This window comes from Cupressus sempervirens, chromosome 4 (genome assembly GCF_028749045.1).
Source record: "Cupressus sempervirens isolate cs-2001-9-10 chromosome 4, ASM2874904v1, whole genome shotgun sequence".
In the NCBI taxonomy this organism is placed as follows: domain Eukaryota; kingdom Viridiplantae; phylum Streptophyta; class Pinopsida; order Cupressales; family Cupressaceae; genus Cupressus; species Cupressus sempervirens.
Window position 1 is genome coordinate 427,132,181 of NC_143121.1, and position 23,990 is coordinate 427,156,170.

Below are 23,990 nucleotides of genomic sequence, written 5' to 3' on the forward strand. Positions count from 1 at the left end.
CTTACAAGTTTCCTCACTCATAATAACACCAATCATATCATCAAATTTTAGGGTATTAGATCTAGAAATAGAATTAGTCACAACCATTACCAAGTCATTCCATCTTTCCAGCAAAGAACACAAAATCAAGAGCAACCTAATTTCTTCATGAAAATTGACATTCAAAAAAGATAACTAACTATTAATAATATTAACTCATTTTAATGATTTGTAATAGATCTACCTTTTTCCATCTTCATATTAGATGTTTCATGATAAATAACTTATTTGAAGTGGAGGGTTTTTTATACAATTTTGCTAGGGTTTGCATCAACTCTTTGGTCATCTTTTCTTTTCTAATATTAAATGTCACTAATGGTACCAAACATAATATAATTCTTCCAAGTACCATTCTATCTAAAATATCTCAATCCTCATTTGTCATAGTTCCTTGCTTCTTGATTTTTCCTTCTAATGGCTTCCATAAATCCTTCTGATAAAAATAGTCCTCCATTTTTTATTTTCCATAACTGAATTTTTTTCCCATTAAACTTCTCATCCTTTAACTTACCCTCATCTACCATCACTCCCACTCAACTGTGAGAATCCCACTCAACCACAAGACTTTCCTACATAGTATAACTAAAAAAAAACTTACTTTGATACCACTTGTAAGCATTAACCATAGATATAAATAAAAATTACATGCAAATATAAACAATATCAAAAAATATTAAATCTGATAGAAGATAACACAAGACACCAAGATTTAATGTGGTTCACCCAATCCCTGGGCTACGTCGACCAAACAAAAAGTCCAATATTATTACTATAGAATGATTAAAACCTAATTACAATCCATAATCCCTTACATCTCAATACCACTGCAAGAAATAATTTTCACATCACACCTTATGAAATCCCTAACCCTAATCCCTTTTTATACAATTATTTTTAGCTTTAGGGTTATAATTAATTACAACATGTCTACCCAATGAATTATGAAAAGTTTACGATACATTTCTTATTAGTCACCACATATCAACATTTGCGTAGACTATAGGGCTTTAAATAAGGCTACTAAGAACTATCACTTTTCATTACCTTTTATTGATCAAATATTAGATATTCTTGTAGGAAAATGATTTTTCTATTTGATTGATAGATTTTGTAGATACAATCAAGTCCACATCACCTCACAAGATCAAGACAAGTCAACTCCACCAATCTATGGAGAACCTTTGCTTACAATATTCTTCCTTTTGGGTTATGTAATGCCCTTGCCACATTTTAAAGAGTGGTATTAAGTATCTTTGTTGATCTAGTTAATGATTGTGTTAGAGTTTATATGGAGAATTTCACTATCCATGTGAATACTTTTGAAGAAGCTAGAGATAACTTTGAGAAAGTACTTAAAAGATGTATAGAAACTAAAATATCTCTAATCCATGAGAAGTTTCATATCTTAATGAATAATGGAATTTTATTAGACCACTTAATCTCCTCCAAAGGTGTCCATGTTAATCCCAAAAAGATTCAAATAATCTAGGATCTCCCTACACCTTTGATGCAAAAATATGTTATTCCCTTGGTCATGCTAGATATTATAGGAGGTTTAAATTCAAAAAATTAGTGAAATTGATTCTCCTTTTCTTTCTTTTTTAGTCAAATGTGTTTTCTTCACTTGGATCCCTAAGATTTAGGCCTTTGAAACTATCTAGAACAAGCTTGTGACTACATCTATTCTTAGAGGTCCTAATTGGGATTTGGATTTTCATATTCACATCGATGCTTCTAATTTTTCTATGGGAGTCATACTAGGATAGGAGAACAACCTATTCTATTCTATCTATTATATCAGCAAGTAATTTACCAAAGTAGAAGAGAACTACATATTAACTAAAAAGGAATTTTTAGTTGTTTATGCTATTAATAAATTTTGGTATTACATTACTAGTTATAAAGTGTTTCTTCATACTGATCATTCAACAATTCAATTTTTAATGATTAAACTAGTAGTGATTGGTAGGGTTGTTATATGGTTTCTCGTATTATGAGATATGATGTCACTATACTTGATAATTTAGGTCGAGGAAATGTGGTTACAAAAATCTTATTGAGGTTGCAATAGCCAAATAATGAAACTATTCATGTTGACGATGCATTTCCTAATGAACAACTCTTTGCCATTTTTTCAAAAAGTCCATGGTATAACAACATTAAAACCTATTTGGTTACATGCATGTTTCTACCACATTGTTCTCCTAGAGAACATTGGAAGTTAGCTAGCCTTAGTGGATAGTACACTTGGATCAACTATCTCCTCTTTTGTATTGATATTGAGAGAATCATGTGTCAATCTATTCCTAAGGAGAATGTCTTTGATATTCTCTAATCTTGTCATACCAAACCTTATGGTGGATACTTTATCACTCAAATGAATATTTAAAATATTCTTATTATAAGATATTATTGGCCTACACTCCATAAAAATTGCAAGCATTATGTTCATCGTTGTGATTAGTGCCAATAAATGAGTAATCCTATACAATCTAATGAAATGCCATTCCACCCTTAGCTATCTATTTAACCTTTTGAAAAGTGGGGTCTTAATTACATAGCACCCATCAACCCACCTTGTCACAAAAATGAATGCATCCTTGTTTTCACAGATTACATTACCAAATGGGTTGAAGTGGTTACACATAAGCATGCCCAAGATACCAACATTGGTCACTTCTTGTACTCTAAAATATTTACTCACTTTAGTGTTCCTCGGGAGATTACTATAGATCAAGGATCCTAATTCACTTCAGATCTCATTGTTGCATTGGTTAAAGAGTATGAAGTTTCCCACTGAAATTCATTACCCTATCACCCTTAAGAAAATGGACAAGTAGAGGTCACCAAAAAGGAATTGGAGAATATTCTTACCAAGACTATTGCACTTCATAAATGTGATTGGTCCACACAAATTCCTAAATCCTTGTGGACCTATCACACCATGTGAAAGACCACCACTATTCTAACCCCTTATGAGGTATTCTATGGTAAGAAGGTTGTTCTTCCTATTGAGTTTGAGAGTAAGACTCTTCAACCACACTTCACCTATGTTTGTGTCTGTCTGCTACTTAGTGTGAACACATAAAAAAACTCCACTCTTTGGATGAACTCCATCAAGAGGCACTCCTCCATACCAAACTTGTTTAAAATTAGCAAACATTGTGACATGGAAACACATTTTCCAATGCTCCTTCTAGATAGGGGATTGGGCACTTTTATATGACTCTTAGTTTCAACATTTCAAATATAGATTTCATACTTAATGGGTGGGCCCATATGAAATTGAGCATGTATTTGAGAATGGTACTATACAACTTCACACAGTAGACTCAAATCACCATAAACTCCTTGTTAACAATCATCATCTAAAGTTGTACTAGAAGCCTCTTTCAAAAAAATCTTTCTTACTTGCTATTGTCAAGAACCTAGCCATGGTCCCCTTTGGCCTTCTTCAAACCTAAACCTAAAAAATTCAAACAAGAAAAACACTATAAAAAAAAACCAGACAAAAAAAGTGTATACTATGTTTGTACACTTCTCTAAAGCCTATTGTCCAAGGTATCCCATAGATTGGGATGCTTGAATGGTGGCTTAGAACTCCCTATCCACAAAGTGCAAGAGGCTTACAAATGAGCATAATAGAGCTCCCAGATGAGCCTTAGAGATACAACCCATGCTAGTAAACCATACGATTGGAGATTCTTAGACAAGAGAAAGAATGCCAATGTCAAAGAGCCCTCAAACATGCAATGCAAGAAATGAACTATGCTTGAATGGAATGCAAGAATGCAACTAAGCTAATAAAAAGGAGAGTGTTACAACTATCTTAGTTAAGCTAGGTGGATGTAAACTATTGCAAAATAAAAGCTACACTATTGCATATGCATCTAAGCTACCATGAGAAATGAGAATGCAAAGAAGTATATAAGAAGAAAGAAATTCTCCACAAGTGCTCCAAGAAACCTATCAAGAAACTTGAAACATAACAATAGCTAAAAATTGGATCCTTAGAGAGGGAGAGATCTTTGTCTTTTAAAGGTGTATGGATAGTTGAGATCAATGTCGAGGAGTGGAATGATCAAGGGTAGAATTTTAATTCCAACAGGATCCATGTGCAAGATCATGTTGACCAATGAGAGAGAGTTGGCTTATCCTATGAGACAAAGTCATTTATTTTAATCTATAAATAGGAAAATACTTTATGTGTTTAGATTGAGTGGGCTATGAGAATATGGTATTTTATTTAATGAAAAGTTAACATATTATTTTAATCAAATATGGACTTCGAATAGTATAGTTAGACTATAGCTTTGAATCAAATATATTGGTTTTTAGTAATTTGGCCTAGGAAAATATTAAATAAATTAAGCCAAAATGTTGAGAAGGGGCCTAATAGTCTAGGTGATTATGTTTTCCCCTCTTTGAATAATGTTCAATTGATTTGAGAACTCATTATGTAAAATAATAGATAATCCAAGCAAGTAGCAATGGAGAGGGATCTAATTCCAAAAAATGAAATGTAGAGAGAGATAGAAAATCTTGAATGTACAACCTAGTAGTGATAGGACTAAACACTAGAAGAGAGATAGGAAATATCAAAACTCAAGAAGAATGCTAACATTGAGAAGAGTAGATAGATCAAGAGAAAATGGGAAATTCAAGCATATTCTCTTGAGAAATAGATAGCCATAGAAAAAAAAAAGTAATTTATAGCAAAGATAGAATATTACTTCCCCTTAGGATTGAAATCAAAATGAGATAAAAGGGACATAGAAATCAGAAAGATATGATCAAATCAAGATAGGAAAAGGTACATGATGATAGATATGTGATTACAACCAAATAATGCCCATAAGGAAGTGATAAGATGCCTCAGTTTGACTAGAGTAGACCAAGAAGAATTAGGTCAAATCTAGTAGAAAGATGATTTAGAAGTAAAGTATATGAGTTAAAGTGGGTATCAAGTGAGGAAATAATGAATATACAAAAAAACAAAGATGCCCCAATGAATATTTAAAGATTAGAGCCCAAAAGGTGAGCTAACTATGAAGAAGAAGACAAATTTTAAAAGGAAATTTTGACCATCAAGATAAGCTCAAATTTTTATTTCAATTGAAAAATGGATTGAGGACATCAAAATTATCCAGGGGTGGAATTTTGATGGAATTTTGAGGAGTTTGAAAAGTGGTCAACATGAGGTTGGAGGACTATATAAGGGGTCCAAGAGTCATTTTAATTCATTTTTCTTCTTTGATATTAAGATCTTTTGAGTGATTAGAGAGAGAATGATGACACTAGCTAGCATTCTAACCCATTGGCACCATTTTGAGTGCAAGAGTTAGAGGAGGAGTGTTCACTAAGGTAGAGAAGGGTGGAGTGAGTGAAGCCACAATAGGAGCAGTCTATCATAGGAGGTGGAGAGGATCCCAGATATTCTTGTATATGAGAACTAGTGGTAGAGATGCAAGAAACATGGGTGATTATTGCCTTCTAAGATCATAAACTTGTTGACAAGTAGGCATGAAGTGAGGAGCTCCTGAGAAAGTGGGATGCAATGAGACACAAGGTAGAGCATCATGGTGTGTGATTGGTGTATTACTATGTCACATATATAGAGGTGTGGTGCCACTTGAATAGGGGCTCCTAGACTATTTAGAGTGACTGAACAAATCAAAGGGTGTCTTACAACAACTAGATATGAGATAGGCCTTTCCACCATGAAAACCACTAGCCCAAGAGGGCAACAGTCATTCCTAGAGCTAGGAGTAGGTCTAGGATGATGTCCTTATAACATTTTGTTGTATCATATGTATTTTGAGGCAATTATCCATATTTTGGATCCAATATTGTACATGTGCTTTGATGTGTTTTATATATATATATGAGATACTAGATTCCATTGATCTTTCTTGTTTACTTGTCTCATTTTTATGCTTATGTGATGGATGTTTGATATGGATGGTTCAACATAATTTTTTATGTTTCCATGTGACATGATGCTCATGCTTATGTTTATATATGCCTATTTTTTGGTTCATATTTATATGCTCATGGATTTGTCATATAAATGTCTTTAGCTCTCATGTTTAGATGTAAACTTATGTTTTTAAAATGTGATACTTGGATAGATTAGATGTGATGATCAAATTAATCCCTTGTGATGATAGGTATAGAAGAAGAAATAAAGTGGACATGATCAACAAAGGAGTGAAAGACATGATTCAAAAGAAGCTTGTAAGGAGAAAGGAACACATTTAGCTGATGTGTCCATGAAAGATGAAGCTAGAGCTATTTTAATATGCAAATTGTGAGACTAAGTTAGAATAAGCCTAAAATACAAACTAGTATGGAAAAATTATTTACTTGCAAGGGACATAAAATGTTTAGACTCTAATTTTATCAGTGATAATTATTAGGATATCAAAACATCATATAATTCTCACTAATACAACTATGAGGATTTGAATATGATCTATATTAGATAGGTATATAGAAATCCAACCTAAGTGTCAAAGACATGTAGGTCAAGATGAAAAGTGCAATTAGATTCCCTAAGTTTAATATAGAAAGATTACACCTATATCAAGGCATAAGCACCAAGATAACCCCTAAGTAAGGTCTTGCAAGAACATAATTTAGAATAATACACTGTATCTCCAAAGTATTAAGTAGGAAAAGCATAAAGTCTCTCAACACCTTAGACTAACAAATTATATCCACAAGCCTAAAACATGCCCCATGCCTTGAGTCTTCTAGTCCAAGACATCCTCAAAAGACTATTAGGTAAGGAACACTTAGTAAATAAATCATCATAGATGACATAGAAAAAAGATAACATTCACCATGACATAGTAGATTCAATGTTTAATTGTGTGTCTATGAATGTCACATGGCGATTTCTTGAGAACTCAAATATGATAGTGAGAAATATTGTAGCATCCTAGAATTTAGGTAAAGTATCCAAAACATGTAGAGAAACACTCAACATCATGGGGTAGAGCATTGAGAAACACTATTTGAAATGAGTTTTCAAAGAAACCCTAATGCATAAGTAGACATTGATAAGATAAGTAGTTGTGCCCCCGAGATGAGGACAAGAGTTGATTCCAAGCTATGAAATGTATTGTTAGATGTGAAGTGAGATAGGTAGACATAGATGTAAGGGTATCAAGTAGCGCCTATTTTTAGGTTTTCACCACTTTGTAGATTTTTTCAAATCATTTTTTCATTTTTTTGTATTTTTTAGATATTTGAATTTTTTGATGATACATCAAAAGAACATATTGCTAGGTTTTCACTAAGATGATCATTTTTTTAGTACATTTTATATGCTTTTAGGATTTTTCTAGGACCATATCAATAGTTTTTTATTTTTTAGAATGATTTAGATATTACTAGCTATTAAGAAATTGTAGAAGTTGATGAAATTCAACTTCACAACTCACCAAGATCACTTGCATGCAAATAACCTGCTAAAGGGAAACCAAAGAAGGAAAGGTAGGGTTTGGAGAATCTCAACAGAGTGAGAGAAATTATATTACAACAATGAAAAATTAAATTGATGTACAATATGATATGATATGCAAATACACTATGATAGCCTATTTATAAAGGCCTCTAGGAAGTTTCTAGTATAAGCTAGAAAGCACTAGGAGATAAGTGTGACAATTAAGCATACATCCACAAAAGGTGGATTACCCTCCAAGTAGGTGAGAACATAACTATGACTAGGTAGGAACAAACTCTCATGTTGTCAAGAACTCCTAGATGAGAACTAATAACTAAATGCACACTCCCCCCCCCCCACCCACCCCCCCTTAAGTGCTACTTAGGGGAATGCCCTTAAGCTTACAAAAGCTATGATGAAATGTAGAATGGGCCCCAACAACTAGGCCATGTTAGGTACCCATGTACAAATGTAAAGAAATGCAATGCAATCTCTATAAACCAAAGAAGAAGGAGAAAACCCAGTGGGAAAAACCCCTCTCCAAAAAGAGATAGTGAATAACCTAGTGAAGGACTGAAGAGGCCTCCAACAAGATGAATGTCCCAAAAAATAGGAACAAAGAGAAGGTCATGAAGAACATCACAGAAGAATGAAGAAGCCACAAGATCTATCAAAAGGAAACTGCTAATCTGAAGAACCTCCATGAAAATAGAAGGATGCAAATAAAGAGTGTCTATATGGTAGATGATCCATCTCACCAAAATGCATAGGTAGCTAGCCATTACAATTGCCTAGTATATAGGATTAAATATTGAATAAATAGATCACTCCATCCCATCAAACCAAGAAAGCATTAGAATCAATAGAATAAACTCCCCCCGCCCACCTTTAATGTAAACAGGGTGAGGGGATAGGCAACTGAGAAAGTGGGCCAAAATTCCTTTGCAAAAAGAATAAAGAATAGCGAGAGGGAGAAAGAGGTACAAACACCTATAAAGGCTCATGTCACCAACACATCATGGGGATAATGTCATGGAAGGAACACTCACTTGACAAAGGAAGAGGGAACTAAAAGGCAAACAACTATCCCCCATGGCACTTTATAATATAGTGCGAGTACAATTGTCTCAAAACAACATTCAAGATCCCAAAATATAAGAGTGGAATTTTATCTCAATGCATTTGCATAAAGATTTTTACAAATGATATCAACAATGATCAAAAAGGAGAAAAAAATTGATACAATAGATAGTACAACTCAAAAGAAAGGATCCCATGCCATGAAAATGATCCTCAGACCTGGAACACCCAAGTTATCCACCATATTGCAAAAAAGAAAAAAGCACAATAGAAAGAGCATGGGCTAAAATCTAAAGGAAATTACAACATTTTTGAAAAGGTGACTAAACCAGCTTTCCAAAAATATAATTTTTTCAAAAAACAGAGATGGGACACACAAAATATGCTCGCTAGAGTGAAAAATAGAACATCTAAATGTAACTTCAAAAAAAGAAATAAAACTACATCAAAACCAAAAAATACCTTCACCAATATCTCTATCTCAAAACTAGCTTTCCATCACTTCTTTTAGATCGGAAAAAGACCTTTGTATGCTCAAGTTATGGCCAAAAAACCATGAGTAGGTCAAAAGGGATATAAAGAGGATGGAAGAGTGCTGATGTAGTGCTAATTTCATGCTGATGTTAGCATTTCTCTTGCCTAAAATTGATGGCTTGGAAGCCATAAAGTCAACAAAGACTACCATGTGGCATCCAAATGGTAGTACAGTCTGCTGAGTTAATGTGGCACAACCACATGACATGTGTAGATTGGTCTACATGTGCATGTAGAGTGAAGGATGGTGGTGGCTAAAGGGGTGGTTACCACTAGTGGAGGCAACAATAGAGCTACAAATAGGGGTAGTGCCGTGGAGGTGGGCTATGGCCCAGTAGTATAGCATTGGCCATGGGATGGCAACCTCACTGTAGCTACTCTACGGTGGCCCTACCTGAAAAGTAGTGCTAAAACTGAGCATGGGCCACAAAGTAGTGATGTCATGGTAGCTTAGAAATGGCCACTAGGAAATGGCCGCTATGATGCCTATTTTAATTTTTAATTTTTGTGGAAAAAACTTGTCTGTACGACCCTCTAGATAAAAACATTTTGTCTCCTGGAGCAACATTGTCCAAAATGGAAATATTTTATATGGATTCTTACTACAATGGGCCTTCTGAGTGTAATGGCAGTGTTCATTTGAGCCCAAAGTGCCCCCAAAAAGTGCTCTTCCTCATGATTGAAGAAAAAATCACAAACAAACAAGGGTTTGTGTCTCTAAATCGTGGCTCCAAAAAACTTTCAAGCCAAGAAGCAACAAGGAGGCTCTAATACCATGTAGAAGTTGATGAAAACCAACTTCACAGCTCACCAAGATCACCTGCATGCAAATAAACTACTGAAGAGAAACTAAAGAAGGAAATGTAGGGCTTGGAGAATCTCAATAGAGTGAGAGAAAATTAAATTGTTGTACAATATGATATGATATGAAAATACACTAGGAGAGCCTATTTATAAAGGCCTCTAGGAAGCTTCTAGTACAAGCTAGAAAGTGTTAGGAGATAAGGATGACAACTAAGCATACATCCATAAAAGTTGGATTACCCTCCAAGTAGGTGAGAATATAAGTATGACCAGGTAGGAACAAACTTCCATGTTGTCAACAACTCCTAGATGACAACTAATAACTAAATGCATTTATCCTAAGTAAACTTAAGTAAAGCATAAATAATAATTATTTGCTCTAACAAAAATATCACATCAATTTTTCCCAATGTCTAGTAAGGTGTATAACATGATGGATCATAAAGGTAGCTAAGATATATAAGAAAGAAAGAATGCACAAAGCAAGTGAAAAGTGATCCTCAAGGATTAGCTCCTCAAGTGTACCCAAGCTAGAAAAGGATAGCCATATGAAGCAAGTGTTGGATAAGTCAAGAAAGCAAGAAAGGAGACAAAATGTAGGATAAGAAGTTAAAGCCAATAAGTGAGATAACATATAGGATAGGCAATGAAGCTAATAAGAAAGATAGCATATGGGATTAGTAGTGGAAGCCAATAAGAAAGATAGCATGAAAATGTGTACTCTAAAAGAGAAGACATGTCAAGAGGCCTATTAGAACCATGTTTTTCTTTATATGATCAAGACCAAAGTGTCAAATGGATAGGATAGCAGTAGGATAGAGCAATAAGAATGAATCTAGATATTAAGGCTATGAATGAGAAAGCATAGTAGGGAAGTTGATTGATAGGATAGTTATATACAAGGATATCTCAATGTTGTCAAGACCAAAGATGAAAGATGGATGATGGAAGTATTACACATGATGCCCATTTTCCAAGTTTTCATCATGGGACTTATTCAACCAACCACAAGAATTGGTTTTCACCATAAGATGATTTATTTCTCTTTACACTTGCTACCAAGGTGCCTATTTACTAGGTTTTCACCAAGGCACTTTTTCATTTTCTAAACTTTCTTCTTGAATTTTTTTTTACTTCCTTTTTGAGATATTTCAAGATTTTTCAAATTATAATATTCACCTATAGAAAATATAAGTCATGATAGGCCAAGACCATAGGAAGGGATTCTCAATTGTGCTAATAAGTTGATGGAAGGGAGATGATAGTATAAAAGCTATATGCAGGATAAAAGTTCATACCTTGGAAAGCTAGAAGAAGAATGGATGGTAAGTGTTGGCTTAAATAGATGGTATAAGTGTAGGTGAAAAAGTGGGAAAGATCAACATCGACACACACCTTAAATGGTGATGAAATGATGAAGAGATCATGGAGGAAATAGCTTGAGCTTTAGATGTATGAGTGCTAGAGTAATCTTGGAGGAAAATGGAGTGGAGGACTTTATAATAGTTAAGGAATATTTTTGGAAGAATATAGTGTTGGATAAAATTATTCAATTGTGTGTTGTCTTTGATGTTACACAAATGTCATATTAGTCAGCAAGCAGAGTCCACCAAGCTCAGTTGGTCAGCAAAGAAAATTCTAGAGTCTACCAAGTGTTCCTGGAAGTTACTCTGTGGAAATAGTGTCTACTAAGCTCACTTCAAAAGAGTGAAAATAAGTAGCTAGTTACTTGGTGGTTTTTCCCATATTGGGTTTTCACATTAAATATAGTGTCTCTTATGTTCATGTTATTTCTTTTATGCATGCATGTTAAATCTCTATGAATGCTCAAAGATCAGTAATAAGTTAACATTCATTGCATCTATCGAGTTATAGCATTTTTCTGGGTGGTTACTGAGTGACAGTAGTAAATAGTTTTATAAGACATCTACGGGATTTGTGGATTTATTTTTGTGGTAACTAATTCACCCCCCTCTCAAGTACTTTATCTATATTTCCAACAATTGGTATGAGAGCTTTTGGTGCTTGTAGGAAGGATTTCAAGGATCTAATCTAAAGATCAAGATGTCTTACAAGAGGAAAATTCCAAGGCTTAATAGGGATAACTTTTCAGCATCGCAAGGTCTCATGAGACTCCATTTGACTTCCATTGGAGATACAGGATTGAAATACCTTGATGGAGAATACGTTACTCCTACTAGTACACTATCTATCAATGGCATTGATTAGAAGAAGACTCACAACACCATGATGATAGACAATGCATCAGTCCTAAGCTATGAAGAATTTGATGATATCAAGGACTACAAAATTGCCTTTGCTATGTGGAATAAGCTGAAAGATATCTATAGACGTGATGACAATGTGAGAAGAGCCAAAGAAGAAAGTCTAAGGGGACAAATTTGATCATATGAGGATGAGAGAGGATGAGAACATTTCCAAATATGTTGAAAGAGTCAAAGAAAGCATCAGTGCAATCAAGGCTTCTAGAGGAGATATCAAAGAAGAAATAGTTGTAAGTAAAGTTCTTAGAACATTGCTTCTCATTTATGCAATTAGATTTTCTACAATTTAGGAAAGAAGATGTGAAGAAAATCATAAGATAAATTTAGAGGCCATAGTAGGAAGATTGATTGCATTTGAGCTAGATAACTATGACAACTATGTTCCAGCTTCTAAGAACATTGAATCAACATTTGAAGCCAAGCTTTCACTCAAAGAAAAAGGAAAGAAGATAAAGGATTCTTAGTCAAAAAGTGAAGAAGAATCACAACAAAGTTCTGATAGTGATCTCGATGTGGTTGAAGCTCTACTTGCAAGGAAATATTCTAGAGGCAAAGGAAAATACAAAGCTAAAGTTCCTTTAATCTATTTTTCATGTGAGGAAATTGGTCATATTTTTGCTAGGTTCCCAAACAAGCAAAACAAGGATGAAAAGAAAGGTCATGAGTGGAATGGCAAGAAAGACTTCAAATCATTCAAGGAAAAAGGTAAGAAAATATGTTTCATGGCTAAGGATTCTAAGGATTTTGATAATAGTGAAAATGAAATTATTTACATTGCTATGAAAGATGAATCTGATAATGATGAGGAAGATAAGATGGAACTTATCTCTCATGTGAGAAAAAAAATGATACATGGATCATAAACAATGGTTGTTCTCATCGTATGACTAGTGGTAAAACAAAGTTTGAACATTTTGAAGACTATGATGGTGGTAGTGTGAGGTTTGGTAATAATGAACCTTGTTGCATAAAAGGAAGAGGAAGAATCTCACTAACGAAAGAGCTTGTATGTGATAATTCCTATTGGGTTGAAGGACTAAAACATAATCTGTTGAGTGTGGCACATCTAATCAATATTGGATTCAAGGTGGAATTCATGCATGTAAAGGTAAGACTATTGGATGAAAAATGAAAGAAAATTGGATTAGGCATACAAACAAAAGATAACTTGTTCTATCTTGAACTTGGTGAATGTTCATGTTTTATTGTTCAAGTTGAAGAAATTTGGTTATGGCATAGAAGGTTATGTCATGTGAATTTTGATAACCTAAAAAATAAGCAAATTCAGGAAAGTAAGAGGCATTCCTAGTATAAAGAAACCTAATATTGGTCTATGCAAGAATTGTTAGATTGGTAAGATGGGAAACACTAGCTTTAAAAGTAAAAACTATCAGTCTGAAATTTTGGAAATTGTGCATACTGACTTGTGTGGACCTATTGGAATTGAGAGCTATACTGGAAAAAAGTTCTTCATTCTTTTTGTTGATGACTACTCTAGAATGATGACTATCATGTATTTGAGAGAGAAGTCATAAGCATTTCAAAAGTTCAAATGGTATTTGGCCAGAGTAGAGAAGAAAATAGGAAAAAGATTGAAATTCTTGAGATCAGAAAGAGGTGGTGAATTCATCTCCCATGAATTCAATAACTTTTGCATTGAAAGAGGAATCAAAAGATAGGTATCAGCTCCTAGAACTCCCAAGAAAAATGGAATAATTGAAAGGAGGAATAGATCTATCATGGATTGTGCAAGAACTCTAATGATTGAAAAGAACATTGCTATCAAATATTAGAAGGAAGCTATCAGCACTGCAGTTTATACCTTGAACTAAGTACAGTTGAAGAAGGACTCACTCAAAACCCCCTATGAGTTATGATATGGCTATAAACCTAATGTAAGTTACCTAAAAGTATTTGGAAGTAAATGTTATATCTTGAAAGAATCTAGAAAATGAAAATTTGATGTAAAGGGTGATGAAGGCATATTTTTGGCATATTCTTGCAAAAGTAAGGCATATAGATGTTTGAATTTTTCTACTCACAAAGTCATAGAAAGTGCACATGTGAAAGTTGATGAGTTTGCAAAAAGGACTGAAGAAGAAAGAAAAAAGGAACCAGAGGATTATAGGAAAAAAAATTTCATTGAACTTGATACATTGCCAGATACATCGGTCAATCAAGTGACTTCTACTCCTGAGTCTTCAATCACTGAGTTGGAAGAAGTTCAAACTGAGTTGTGAACCTGAGTCACATTCAAATGCTACTAAGCCAATGCCTACTAAGTTTGAAGGACTTGAGTAGTAGATAGATCAACTAGAGCCAGAAATTGAAAACCAAAATGAAGACAATGAAACTCATTCAAAAGGCAAGGAACCTGTATTGGCTAAGTATGTCAGGAGACATCATGCACCAAATTAGATTATTGGAGACAAATCTAAAGGTACGATGACAAGAAGTAAGCTAAAAGGTACTTGTTTACTTACTAATTTTGAACCTAGAAATGTCAAAGATGCATTAGAAAATGAAAGTTGGATTGAGGCTATGAATGAAGAGATAGAGAAAATAGAAAAGAACAAAACATGGACTCTTGTACTTAGGCCTAAAGATAAAAATGTGACTGAAACTAAGTGGGTATTCAAAAATAAGTTGAATGAAGATGGTAAGGTGTCAAGAAACAAAGCTAGATTGGTATGTAAAGGCTACTCTCAAGAAGAAGGAATAGACTATGGAGAGACTTTTTCTCCTATTGTAAGACTGGAAGGTATCAGGACCTTACTTCCATATACTACATACAAAGGATTTAAAGTATATCAAATGGATGTCAAATCTACATTTCTCAATGGTATTTTGGATGAAGAAGTCTACATTAAGAAACTTCAAGGTTTTGTTGATCCAGACAAGAAAGACATGGTCTGCAAATTACACAAAGCATTGTATGGTGTGAAACAAGCCCCTAGAGCATGGTATGAAAGATAGCATAACTATCTTATTCAGATTGGTTTTCAGAGAACTAATGATAATAGTAGCTTGTATATCAAGGAAGGACCAGATAACAAGATTATTTTGATCGAAATATTTTTGGATGATACTTTGTTTAGAGGAATGATGATCTATGCAAAGAGTTTTTAGAGAAAATGAACAAGGAATTTGAAATGTCAATTTTTGGTGAGATTAAATTCTTTGTTGGTCTTCAAATTTAGTAGAGAAAGAATGTTATCTACATCACTTAGTCTAAGTAAATCAAGGAGATACTCAAGAAGTTCAGTATGGAAGATTCAAAACAAGTTGGAACTCTCATGTATACTGGACTAAAGCTTACCAAGGATTATCAATCAAAAGAGGTAGATCAGACCTAATATAGATCTATGATTGGAAAGTTTTAGTATGTAGTTCATACAAGGCCTGATATTGCTCTTGTAGTTGGTATAGTGGTGAGATTTTCAGCAAAACCAAGAGAAATCACATGATGGCAATCAAAAGGATCTTGAGATACTTGAAAGGCACTGAAGATTATGGATTGTGGTACAAATTTGGAGGTAATCTGGACTTGAAAGTGTTTATAGATGCTAATTGGGTAGGAAACATTGATGATAGAAAGAGTACAAGTGGTGGATCATTCTTTCTTGGAAAGAGGTTGGTTTCTTGGACTAGTAAAAAGCAAAATTGCACATCCCAATCTACAGCAAAAACAAAGTATGTTGCAATAGCAATAAATTGTTCTAATATTGTTTGGTTTAAATAGTTGTTGGAAGGCATGAAAGTTGAAATCAAAGAACCGGTTGTTATGTTTTTTGACAATACAAGTGCAATTAACATTTTAAAAAATCCAGTGATGCATTCCAAAACTAAGCACATTGCAATAAAGTATCACTTTCCAGAGAATTGGTGTAAGATAAGGAGATCAAATTGAAATATGTCCATACAAAAGAAACAATTCGTGACATATTCACCAAGCCATTACCTAAGGATGCATTCTTGTATCTAAGAGGTAAGTTAGGGGTCATTCCCCTATCTAAAGCTCACTAAAATAAAGTTTTAGTGATGCATCAATAGGAACCAAGTTGAAGATCTATTAGTTGATGCAGCATAGTCATGAGAACATTGCATACGAATGAGTACTTAAGGTACATTGTTACTCATTTGGTTTGTGTTGTCTTTGGCATATGTTGTCAAAGAGGGAGAGTGCACTATCATATATCTCTGAAATTTGAATCTGTTTGTGGAGTTTTTTCTTTGAAAAGAAGCTATTTAATTCCTTCATAAAGGGATATTACTGCATTAGAGAAGTTTGTCGCATAAAATCTAAGAGGGAGAAATGTTCTGTCAGAAAAAGACTTGTTTTCAAATTTCATTGGGCTATGACATGTTGTGTTGACATCAATGCCAAAGAGGGAGATTGTTGGATATAATTGTTCAATGATGTGTTGTTGTTGATGTTACACAAATGTCATATTAGTCAACAGACAGAGTCTACCGAGCTCAACTGGTCAGCAAAGAAAATTCCATAGTCTACCAAGTGTTCCTAGAAGTTCCTCTATGGAAATAGTGTCTACCGAGCTCACTCGGGCATTGAAGGATTCTGTCGTAGAAGTCAGTGGTAACCAAGCTCACAAGGTTAGCAAAGGAAATACAATGTTTACAGAGTCCACTCAGTCTCCAAAGGATTTTGCAAAGTTCACAGTGTTAACCAAGCTTCAATTGGTTAACACTATAAATTAGTTCTAGAATAGTGTTTACTGAGCAGGGTCGACCAATAAAGGATTTCATTATCTTGGGAAATAAAGCTTAATTGTTTTATGTAATAATTGTAGCTGACTGAGGTAATGATTATTTGTAATTGTAACTTGTAAATGAGCTGACTTCACAATTTGTAAGGTATAAATAAAAGGTCAAGTTGTGAATTCTAAATTGTAATGAATGAGCATGCAAGTATGTTGATCATGTGAAGAGCAAAGTGTGAGTGAATTTTGAAGAAGGATCAAATATCCTTGAGGAGCAACAAATTTGTATTCAATCAAAGAGGACCTAGTGGAATAGAATAGAGATCTATATTAGCAATTCAGTGGCATCTCATTTAGGTCACTTCATTGTTACTTTCTCACCATTGTAGCAGTGATTCCTAAGTCTCTTAACAGAGTTGCTTTAATAGCCATTTTGTAAATCCTCTAACAAGGTGACAATTCTATTGAATTGTTCTAAATTCCTCTAGCAAGGCCACTCCTAACATGGTGATTAAATCCTTTAAAAGGGCCACATCTAATAGTGTGTTTTGTAACCTTTAATAGGGTTGACTCCTAATAGGGCTCATTTTAGAAGAGTGCAAATCAGTAGCTAGTTACTTGGTGGTTTCTTCCATATTGGGTTTCCACATTAAATCTAGTGTCTCTTGTGTTCATGTTATTTCTTTTGTGCATGCATGTTAAATCTTTGTGAATTCTTAAAGATCAGTAATAAGTTAACATTCATTGCATCTACTCAGTTACATCATTTTTCTGTGTGGTTACCGAGTGATAGTAGTAACTAGTTTTATAAGACATCTAAGGGATCTGTGGATTTATTTTTACGGCAACTGATTCACCCCCCCCTCTCAATTACTCCATCTATATTTCCAACAGATGGAGTGGAATCCTTTGAAAGGTTTTGAGGAAGATGTTTTTAAGAAAATGGAGTGGAAGCCTTTGGAAGATTGAATGTCAACTTTGATGCATTTTCAATATTCAAATCTTTCAAAAGAGACTTGGGAATCCATATAGATTTTGATTCTTCTTTCCCCTAGGATGCTTTAGAATTTATTTCCTCAAAAATGGGTTTAGGAATCCATATTTTTTGTGATTTAGATCTCTTTGGGTAGTGGATCTTTGTGGTCTTTTGAATGATTTTTCTTCCTTTAGATTTACATGTCGATTAGATGGGACAAAATTATCGTCATTTGTAAATGGATTCTTGTGTTTAATCTTAATTTGATGATCCGAATTCCTTCCAAATAATTGGAATTTTTGGATGAATAAGGCTGATATGACTACTTCATATGGATAGATGAATGAAGATTCATAAAGGATGAGTGTCTTTGTTGATCTTGAGGCATAGTAGGAGAGCTAGGAGTGGAAAATGTAGGAGATGAAGGAACATATGGTCCCAATATGGATCGAAGGTTGAAAGGATTTATCCTATATGGACAAGGACCAAGGAAAGATTGTGGAGATTCAATTGGATAATGAGTAGGGATATCAACATCTTTAAAGTGAGAAATCTGGCCAAGACCCTCAATAGACTCATGGGTAGCTTTGATAGGAGAAACACCTTTGATAGGATCATTTAAAACTTGACCATAGTTTTGAAAAGGATGTTGAGAAGTAGAACATGAGGGGACACTTTGATCTTGACAAATTTCTTTAGATAGCATAGGCATAGTGATTTTTTCTTGATCTTCAATAAGCTCAATAGAAGTAGTGGAAGTGGTATCTTCATTGTATTTGGGAGGTGGATAAGACATAAGATGTGGAGGAGTGACATCTTGAAAGAGATGAGAGGGTGTGTGATGTTGATCTTTCTTGACATTTATAGCTTTATCTTTTTGAGAGTCCTCTTGACATGGAGCCAATTCTAAGGACAAGGGAGAATATGAGAATTGCATGATAGGATCTTGAAGAGGTAACAAAGGACTAGTGGAAGTGGTCATAGTAGAAATAACATCACATGAAGTCTGGGGATCTTTAGTATTAGTAGCATGGAAAAGGTTTATAGTCAAGTATATATCAACTTGAGTGTCTTTTAGAGGTAGCCCTTAAGGATACACATAGTTATTGTGGAAAGCATTAGGCTCTTTATTTGATGGAGTCATGTTGGAGAGATTTGAATTTTTTTTGAGATGTATGAGTGCTAGAAGAAGTGTAGGTATCAAGGAGACCATCACTAGACATAGGTTCAATAGTATGATCTTTCTTAAGGGAAATATCCTTACCACATGAGCCATCATTAGAGGCATTATTAATTTCATCACCAATAATATATTGGGCTTTATGTTTCATCTTGATGCAATATTTTGATTTTATGACCTTTGTTTTGATGATAATTACAAAAGTGATTGTCTCTCCACCATGGATGTTTTATTTTAGGTTCCTAAGGTCTAGACTTGTCTACTAATCTGATGAACTCATTATCAAGAAGTGTTTACAAGATGAAATCATAAGAATCTTCCAAGTGAGTAAAGGTTCTCTCAAGAGTATGTCTAGGATCTTCTTATTGTTCATCAAGTGAATAGCATGCATACATGTCTTCATCATATTGGTGAAAAACAGCCTTGTCATGAAATTTTGTCATATGATCCAAGGAGGTTTTACTTTCTTTCTCTCTAAAAAGGTCTTTGGATCTAGAAGATGAAGATAATTGATGTCTTGGAGTATAATATGTAGATATAGAAAAAGAAACCCATCTATATATTGACATCTTAAGGGAAGCTCATGTGATGATTCCATAATTTCATCTAACCTTTAGATTAATTCTATCATGCACCCAGTGAGTTGAATGTAAGTTTTTACATATAAAAATTCACCCCTACTTGCGTTATGACCCTCAAGTGACCTTTTGTAATATGGAAACAATCTTTGAGTGTGGGACTTGCACTCTAAGGTTGAGTCTCCAAAGAAGGTTGGCTTCCTTACAATCAGGATGCACCTAACTAGTCTTGTGAGGAAAAGGGAGAAGGAGATACATGAAATCAAACTAACTAATCTAATCTAAAGCAGGTCATGTACCTTATTAAAATGGTTGCAACTTTTCTCTTAGATGCACAACACATCAATGAAAAGCTTAGATACACAAATCTTAACTCTATCCTACTTTCAAAGGATTTATGTAGGTTTAGAACTGATCAAGTGCTAAAGTGAAAGACATCTTCATGATACAACAATCATCACCAATTGAACACAACATAAAAACCTCATAAAACTAGAAAGAAATTTTCAAAAGATCTCAAAATATATGTAGGAATCATGAATGACAAGAAGAGATAAAAGAGAGCTATTTCATTAATGGAAAGCAAGGGATACAATTGCAAAGCACAAGGCTACTGCAACTAGACATGATAGAACAAGGAAGAACCCTCAAAACATATTTACAATTTCCTTTTATAGAGTTCAGGCATAAATCTAATACTATGTTGAGTTCAAATCACAAGTGGGTGGAGTTGAGTTGCTAAAGAGCAATAACTACTAATCAGAGAAAATCATGATTAGATTGCACATTCCCATATAGAAAATTAGATCTTTGCAGACAAATCTAGTCTAGAAGAGACAAAAATGATAGCCATAATTGTTCTAACTAGGTAGATAGACAATCATGGTGGTGAAAGGTAAATGATGCATTAAATAGACATGGAAAACACCCAAAGTAGTTGTAGATGATCCAAGAGATTGATCCACCATTAAAGTGACATTCTTTATAGTATTCTCAACTGTTTGTTGACATGCACCTACATATTTGTTTGTAGCTTCACAACTAAGAATCCTTATTAGCTATAATACCTTGAGAAACCATGACCACCCTTGTTTCTTCTTGATCTAAAATGTCATAGCTTTCTTGTAAGGTTCTCCTTAACTACAATGACCAAGTGACTACCTCATTTTCTATTGATTGTTGCTTCACAACTATTTGTAATTTTGGCCCTCTAACTGCTATGACCCTATGATAAATGTGTAATTAGCTCTTTGTGCCATCATCATAGTTTAGACTCAATAATATTCTAACCATGCAATGACAAAAAAATAGTTATTTCTCCCCTTAGTCACTCCTTTGTAGCTTATTTTCTAGCTAGCATAAAATGATTGTAGTCTTGTGATTGAAGTGAACTTGACTACATGTGTTACCTTTCACACAGTCATGATTATTATCTTCTCCTTCAATGTAAACATTATAATCATGCAGCACCATTAGACTAACTACCATCACACTGTTGCAACTTAAACATTAACCTTGATATATAACCCTATGAATGAGTAATCAAAGAAATTGTTGCCTACAATCTAAACCCTTGTTGACCCTTAACCCTTTGTGACTGTGTGTACAAAGAAGAAATGCACCCTCATGACCTTAACTTTGGTTCCAACATTTAACCCTATGAACATGTGTGTAAGAGGATTTCACCACTTTGTAGATCTAACCATGGTTGGTCTCTAACTCTACTGATAGTGTGAACAAGACCCTTCTACAACTTTGCTACCCTGACTCATGGTTAAACCTGACTCCTTGCAACTATGTGAAAAGGGGAAGATCACAATGTCGCAAATGTTAACTAGATGTTAGTGCTATCATCTGTGAAGTTTTTTTGACATTGATCTTGACTTTATTACACATTTTCAATCCCCTTGATGGATAAGGCATCACTTTTGGCAACTAAGTGGAGAGGGTAATCACATCATTGTGACATGGAATCTTCATACAATATGGAAGTCATAAAGGGACCTATTGTTAGAGTGAATTCAAATGATAATACATTAGGGGAATATCCTAAGCATTGGAGAGTATTGATATGTTGCATTCATGACTATATTTGTCATTGATGACAACATAGCAGTAATTTTTTAAAGACTAGAAGAATAGCAATTAATAATCTTAAGATGTGCAAACATTGAGGAAGAGTTAGATGATGTGAAATGGAGGACATGTTCCTGAGAGTGTCTTGCTGATGTGGTTAAGAGAAATAAGTTTGAATTGAAGTTGTATGAAATTTATAGTTGATTTATTGAGAACAACATAGAAACAAAGCATCTATTTGGCAGTTTTTTATCTTTGCATTATACCTTTTAGCCAAGATATAATGAGTCAATGTGTAGTTAGCTAGTGATAGAATATAGTCACATGATGATGTCAAAAAGTGCACAAGACCTAAAGTGACACTTGTGAAATTTTTTTATAGACTATGAGAAAAGAGTGCTATTGTAATTTTGATTTAATTACTTATCTTATTTTAATTAATTTGGAAAGCCTTAAGGCCAAATCAAGGAATTATTATGAAGATATGGTATAAAGGAAATATGTTTTCCTTTTTTGTAAATCATCTTAGCAGAAGAATACCAAGTGTATTGTGAAGTATTAGTGCACAAAGAGAGAAGGAGTAAAATTCTTACTAAATGCATGTAAGCAATCAAAGGGATCATTGGATGCACAATATGAGATCTAGTTACAAGATCTAAAGGATAGAAGTCTAGTTGATAGAACAAAGATAGAGGAAAAAGGAAATTTCACATCTATTAATGTATAAGGAATAATACAGAGATCATTTTTACAGTGGATTCATTTCTCTTAACCTTGAAGTTGTTTGGGTATTGGGACCATCTTCAAAACTCCTAACAGGTTTAGAATCTCTTAATAGGGATTCAAAGTCTCCTATTAGGGACTCATGTATTGAATGTTGTAATAAACTCTTAACAGGGTCTATCCTCTAACAAGGAATATTTATATTAGTACATCATCTTGTGCGTACCATACCCAGCAAGATTTTCCCACAAATCAAGGGTTTCCCTATTTAACATATATGGTGTTATTGTGTATGAGTTCATTGCTATGGTTTATGGTTATGTTGATCACATAGTTAAGTTTTTCTAAGGTTGTTAAAGGGGATAATAGCTGTATAACTTATTAACAACCACCTCCCCCCCCCCCCCCCCCCAAACTAGTTATATCAGTGGACTGTATTTTCTAACAATTGGTATCAAAGCATCAAGTCCTTGAAGATAAGGTTTAACAACCTTGGGAGATCGATGGAAAATATATTTAGGAAGGATATTCCAATATTCAATCGGGCCAAATATGATAGTTATAAGGAAAGGATGAAGAATTATTTGTTATGCATGGGTCCAGGATATTGGCCTCTAATGAAAGTAGAAAAAACAATTATTAAAAAATCAAAGCTAGAGGAATGTAGCAAGGGAGAAAGAGATCTATTCATGTGTAACATGACTGTTATCTCTTCTAGATAATGAATACAATAAGGTAAAGAAACTTTAAACATCTCATGAGACTTGGAAAGTATTAGAAGATACTTTTGAAGGTGATGATCATGCAAAAAGAATGAGATTGTAAAATTGGATTTGTGCATTTCAAGATGCTAAGATTATGGAAGATGAATCTATAAGAAGTTATGTTGGTATAATATCAAAAATTATTATAGGTATTCAATCTCTTGTTGGAACTAAAGAAAATGATGTGGCTATATTGAAGATCTTGAAAAGTTTGCACCACCATTCAAGTAGACAACTTAGATGTTAGTAATGCCCTACACCAAAGATTTCACAAAAGAAACATTGCTTGCAAGATTAGAGTCTATAGAAGTAGAAATGAGATAGTCTAGAGAATTGCCCAAATTTGAGACATCTTTTAGTGCTCTAAACATTCAACCTAATCTATCAATAAGTGCAAGCACTAGAGGAGATTTTTCTAGTGGCATCAGATTTGATGAAGACAAAAATATCATAGAAGATGTAGCCCTTCTTGTGAAAAGTGAAACAAATGGTAAGAAAATCTTTAAATGTTGGACTTGTAATAAGTTTGGTCATTATGCATCTAAGTGTCCTAAAATAGAGAAAAAGTATAAAGTTCAAAGCTAGAAGAGATAGAGATTTTTTGTATGCTAATGAAGATGAAGAATCTTATTAGAAAGGTCAAAGTTAAAGTGATGATTAATTAGGATTTTTGGCTATCAAAGAAGATGGTCTTGATAGAGAAATTAGAGAAGAAAGAGCTCTAATTACCCAAGTTGAGAAGAAATTAGACTAGATAATTGATAGTGGATGTTCACATCA